We start from the raw sequence: 6,186 nt of genomic DNA on the forward strand, positions 1-6,186 counted from the left end.
CACCCAACCTATGGCATCTCCCTGCCTTTCCTGAGATCCCTCCTTCCTCCCTGCCTGTCCTTGGAACACAAAGCACTGCACTGATATGGGCTCTGGGTGACCTCTGGCATCACAGCACTACCCTTCAAGGGACATTTCTTTCTCCTCCTGTCCAGTCTCAACCTCCCAACTGCACTTTGTGATGCTTTTCCTTTCTCAGGTGGTTTCCCACTACAAAGAAAAGGTCCAAAATCTCTGAAAATACCCAAAACTCCTAATTTCAAGCTACTCTTTTACTCCCGCATGACCTTCCACACCATCAGGACAAGGAATCCAGGTCCCTCAGCCACACCACACACTTCATGTGCTTCATGCCCTCTAAACCCACCTTTGCAGACATCCTCTAGGCACTCTCCCGTTCCTTCCTGCTCCTCAGAATGGAAGCCCCAGAGAATGTTACAGGTGTGACCACACCAGTGCTGAGTCGAGGGGGATGTAACTCCCCGTGTCTCGATGGTCATGCTACAGTGCAGCTCCGTATGCAGGAGCTGGCTCTATTCATGGTGAGCCTTTACCAGCGGCACATATGGCATCACTCACAGTGCCCAGGGCCTTCTCCTCAGACTCACTCCTCTGCTGGTCCAGTCCCACTTTGCCCCTTCTCCTTGTACAACTTGAGTTCTGCTGGCCAAAGACCCAAGTATCTCAAGGTCCCTGTGCACTGAAGCTCCAGCACATCAGCATTTAAGGCATGTGTGCAGATGTTCCTCTGAGAAGACAATAACTTGAGTGGATGTATGGCAGTATGGGTAAGAAAAAGAAATGCTCATTTAATGGAAGTGATGACGAAGGTGGAAAGCACCACTGTAATGATGAGTTAGCTCATCCTCAGTCACGCTGAACTTCACAGGAAGACAATGAGCAGTGAGGTTGACCTAAATCTATGTGCCTCAGAAGGTCAGTACCACACCTTATTGGCAATGACAACGTCAAGTTTGGGGATACGAGCGACAAGAAGTAGCATTTGCTGCTTTCTAAACTTGCAGCAAGCTCCTGCCAGCAGCAGCGGAGGAACGGATGCAGAACCACCCCGACAAGAATATTGTGTACGCTGAAAAGTCTTTTTGGTTGAAGGTAGATGGTGATGAGGGCTGAGTAGTTTGTCACAACAGGCAGAGCACAGCCTGACATTTCGATCCTAGTTCACGTGACTGCAAAGAACAACAGGAAGGAAATGTGCTTGCAAAAGCCTGGATCATGAGCGTGACCACGGCATCTGGTCACAGAGGCCAAATGACCCAACCAGCTGGTGTGCATGTCAGATGCAGAGGGCAGTGGGGCCCAGAAGAACTTCCCTATTTGACAAAAAGGGTTGCAAGGAGCCAGGCTTACCAAGAAAGGCAATCTGCAAAGTCCTGATTTCAGCTGGGACAGAGTTAATTTTCTTCCTAGCAGCTGGAGCAGTGCTGTGCTTTGGGTTTAGGGTGAGAACAATGTTGAGAACACAGGGATGTTTTAGTTGTTGCTGAGCAGGGCTTATCCTAAGTCAAGGATTGTTCAGTTTCCCATGCTGCCAGTGAGGGGGGGACAAGAATCTGTGACCACAGCCTTGAGTAGTACAGCTGGAGTGGCAGTTGGTCCTGACACCAGTCACCACCATGCAGTACAGGACCTGCAGCAGGTGAGTTTGGGGTCTGGATGGTGCCATCTGTTGTCCTGAGACAAATGTGAAGACTCCGGTTGTGTCCTCTTAAAGAAGCCCAAGCACCCCTCAGGTCGTTCTGGATATCCAGAGAAGTGGGGGGTGGGAGCAATGGGCAGGCCTGAAGCGTGTCTTCAAATCTTTAAGGTGTTTCTTTCCCAAGGTGGAGATGGTGTGGGTACAAGGAGAGTGGCCTGATCCTCCCGTGTCAGGCAGAGCATCCAGCCCAGGGGTGCACGTCTGGAGGAGGCTCAGACCAGAGGTGTCTATAGGAGATCCTCCTGCCAGCACTGAATTTGGGAGATGCTTTGGCAGGGCTTCCTAAGGGCTGATACAAAGGAGACAATTCCTGGTGGCGAAAGGCCAGTGCAACCCTTCATGCCCACCTTCCCTCTCCCCTACAGCCACTGTTATGGAGGCTGTTGGTCACCTGTGAGTGGCTCTCAGCCAGGCAAGAAGAGCTGCCCGGAGGCATGAAGCCACGTGGAGCAGAAGTTGCCAAAGGCCAGAAGGGCGATGAAGCTGCCCTTGGGTTGGCAGCAGGTGGAGCAGGACCCAGCAACAGCTGGTGGCTAAAAGAAGCATGTCCCCAGAGAAGACTGGTGGCATCCAGAACCTGGGCTGGCTGCCCAGCAGATGTTGTAGCCCCACCTCTCAGTGAGATGAAGGAGCTGATGCAGGGGAAGCACCGCACTTCCCCAAATCCTGCCTCAGCACTGAAAATGGGACAGTCAAACCCTGTCACTTCTCGTTCCTCCAGAATGGGTGCAGCAAGATGAGAGGCTTGATGTGCCTGTCGTGTCATTCTGGAGAAAATATTTGAGACAGAGCACCAAGAACTTGTAACCATGGGCACGTGAGCTTTTCCACTGAGGGTCGGTGTCACATGGCTGCAGTGACCAGGAGATGGTGGGGTTTAAACTCCCAAGAGAGGTGCGCAGGACAAACCCCAGAATCAGAGCCTTGGAGTACAAGGGAGAAATTTTTGGCTTGTTCAGGAAGTTCCTGGGCTGGATTCCTTGGGAAACTGCCCTGTAGAACAAAGGGGCCTTGGACAACTGTTTCAACTTCAAGGCCAACCCTGTTGAAATGCAAAACCCACGTGGAATTTTATGGATGAAGTTGAGCAACCATGGCAGGAGGCCAGCACACTTTCTTGTGCACCCTTGCCACTGCAGTTGCCTGTGCCTGAACCTGCCCACTTGCTTTCGCGGCAGCCACATTTTCACTGGAATTCCATGGAAATGCCAGTGCTCCTACTCTCAAGCTGGCATCCACCCCAAGCCCATACAGCCTGGCCAACCACCGAGGCACCAGCCCCTCGTGCCCCTGTGTGCCCAGGGCATGGCTCACACCCCCCCTTTCCTTTTTGGTGCTCCTGCTCCCACACTGCTGTGCTGTCCCCAGATGCCACCCTCTTGCCACCAGCCTGCCTGTGGGACAGGGTAGAGATGCACAGAGGGCTGAAGGGGTTCAGGATCCCCTTGGGGGAGCACAAAGACCTTGTTGTGTGTTCAGGGATGGAGCTAGGAAAAGCAGAGCTGAGCTGAAGCTGGAACTAACAAGGGATGAAGAAGGTAGAAAAAGGGCTTCAGTAAGGGTGTTGGCAGCCACAGCAAGGCTAAAAAAAAAAAAATATGTGGGCCCAAATCTCAAAACTCAGTGTGGCAGTGGGCCTAGTGACCAGGAACATGTGGAGAGACTTTCAGCAAGCTGGTTGGCCATACATGCTCTCTGGGTCCTCTATGAGGTGAGTTTCAGCCAAGGGTGCTGAGGGTGGTGGCCAAGGTCAGTGTGTGGCTGCTTCTGTCACCCTGTAAAGGCCATGGCAGTCAGGGAGGTTCCTGACACCCGGGAAAAGTCAAACATGTCACCCATCTTCATGAAGAGCAAAAAGGAAGATGAGGGAGCTACAGGCTGCTCAGCCTCACGTCTGTCCCTGGGAAGTGATGGAGCAAATCCTCCTGGAAGCTATTTCCAAGCACCTGAAGGACAAGAATGAGATTTGGAACTGCCAGTAAAAACTGAACAAGGGCAAATTGTGCCTGACCAACCTGAATACCATTTACAATGAGATGATGGGCCCTTTGGATGAGGGGAGAGGTGGATGTAGTAGCCCTCAGTGAAAAGGGCTGCCTGGGACTGATAAGAGAGAGAAATAACCAGCACCAGAAAGACCTAAGCAAAAACTGAGGAAAAAACCCAGAGAGGGATGGCAGCCTCCCCAGTGTCCCCACTACTTGAGCTGGTCCAAAGGGCATGAGGAAACAGAGGCCATGCACTCTCTGTCTGTCCTGCATTCATGCTGCAAGTGACCCCAGCCCTGGCTGCCTTTGTCCCGCCTCTGCCTCCCCACTAGCCCTGCTGCCCAGGACAGCAGGAGACCCCCTGCCCTGGGGCCTCGGCAGCTTCCACATTTCTCCAGTCTCCTTTCCCAGTGCCTGTTGTATTTTCATGCATGTTACAGTCCTTATCATGTGTGATCAGTGCCAGTAAATGCCTCGTGGAGTCGATGTCATCAGGACTTGGTCATGGTCAGACAAACTGTGCTCCGTTTCACATATAACCTCCATGGACATATTTATCTGACCTAATCTCCAACACTTCCACAAACATAAATAATTTCCATTTCTTAGGACAGGAATCACCCTGTTTTCAGAGAAACAATTTAAAACCCAAAGTGAAAAATACTCGTTCACAGAGAGGTCCAAAATATCTGGGTGTGACATTTAACAAGTGGGTCAATCGGAGGAGCCTCCCAGGGTGACCTTGCCGACTGAGGGTGGGGGTTTCGTCTTCTGGGGGTCTGAGAGTCCTTATGGGATGCCAGAGAGAGCACTGGGGATTGTGCCAGGCTTGCTGTGGCATGCCTAGGAAAGAACCAAAGGCAGGGAAAGGGAAGGACCAAGGTGGTTTGGGGAGAAAGAAGCATCGGAAAACAGGGGGAAAAGGGGATGAAAGGAGCTGGTCATGTGTGGCTGGTCAGCATAATTGTTTATGCACACCATGCAACTGAAAGTCTGTCCTGTCTTCTTATGAATTTCCATCCTCCACAACTTTCTGGGGTGAGGAGATGTCTGCTCTTGGTACGGATAGAGGTCCAAGGGCCCATCCCTGGAGTGGGAAGCACGAGTCAAAGGGGCTCAGGCACCTTCAGGGCCAGCAGCTGGAGAGATCAAGCTGTGTGTGTGTCATATTGGTGGGTATGTCAGTGGGTGGAACCACTAATGCACATCAAACCAAATTAACCAGCAAGTAGGCAAGCCCTGGGAGCCATGTATTTAGAGACCCTATGTCTGGACTAGACCCTGGCGAGCCCAGAGATCTGTGAGTTGGTTGCTCAAGGGAGAAAGTGGCCCAAAGCAGCACCTGGAGAAAATGTGGGCTCTTGCAGTCAGGTATTGATAAGGCCACAGGTCTGGACCTGGAGGGGAGGTTGTCCTTGGTGTGAGAGAGCAGCAGGAATGCATGGAGCTCTGCCTGGGGACTGACAGTGAGTTAGCTGAGAGCTGATAGGCCAGGATCAGAGGGCAGAACAACATGGGCAGCACTGTGGGAGGATGGGTGGATTTCTGCTCCAGACCTCTTGATCAGGTAGATGAGGCCTTCTTCAGACAATTGGAAGGAGCTTCATGCCTGCAGGCCCTGGACCTCATGGCAGACTGAAACTGTCCCAGTTGCCACTGCTGAAGAGGTGCAAGCCACCCAGGAGGATTTTGGAGCTCACTGGTGACATCTTCCTGACAAGGGTGACTGAGGAGCCAGTGAGGTGAGGGCCCTGCAGCAGGACTTGATACTTGCAAACTAGGAAGAGCTGCTCAGGGCTGTAACAATCAAGGGTGAGAAAGTAGAGTGTAGGATGCTGAGAGAAGGGAAGAAAGCAAGGGGCATGAGTTCAGGAGAGCAGGCTTTGACCTGCTGAAGGACCTGCTTGGAAGAATCCCATGGGATACAGCCCTGAAGATGAAAGGGTGCAGAGAATTGATGGTTAATGTTCTCCACTTCATACTCCAGAACCATCCACACAGACATGCAGGAAGTCAAGAAAAGGTGTCAGGAGGATGGCATGGATAAAAAAGGAGCTCCTGACAGAAACCAAGCATGAAGAGGAAGGACAGAGGAGGTGGAAGCTGCTGCATTCCAGGCTCAGCGGTTCTGTGATTCTGTGCTAGAGAGAGTCATTTGCGTGTGCGTGTGCTTCTCTGTGCATGGAGGAACTGTGGGGATGAGGGAATTCTGGATCCAGGTCCCAGACAGCTGGAGGACCTAAAACCAGCTTCTGGAGAGATCCTTATTGTTTCAATCTCTATACAGGTATATATTTTCCACTAACACGGTCTAACATACAAACAGCCCAACCCTTATTTACCCTTTCTCCACTGACCCTGGCTTTGCTTGTTTTGTGATCTCATTTGGTGTTTTGAAGATTGTGTTGATGGTAATTCCTACCTGGGGCTGTAGAGCCCTGCAGCTCCTCAGGCTGTTATTACGTGAGAGACACCACC

The sequence above is a fragment of the Tyto alba genome, unplaced genomic scaffold (genome assembly GCF_018691265.1).
Source record: "Tyto alba isolate M040663 unplaced genomic scaffold, T.alba_DEE_v4.0 Super-Scaffold_15, whole genome shotgun sequence".
NCBI classification, from domain to species: domain Eukaryota; kingdom Metazoa; phylum Chordata; class Aves; order Strigiformes; family Tytonidae; genus Tyto; species Tyto alba.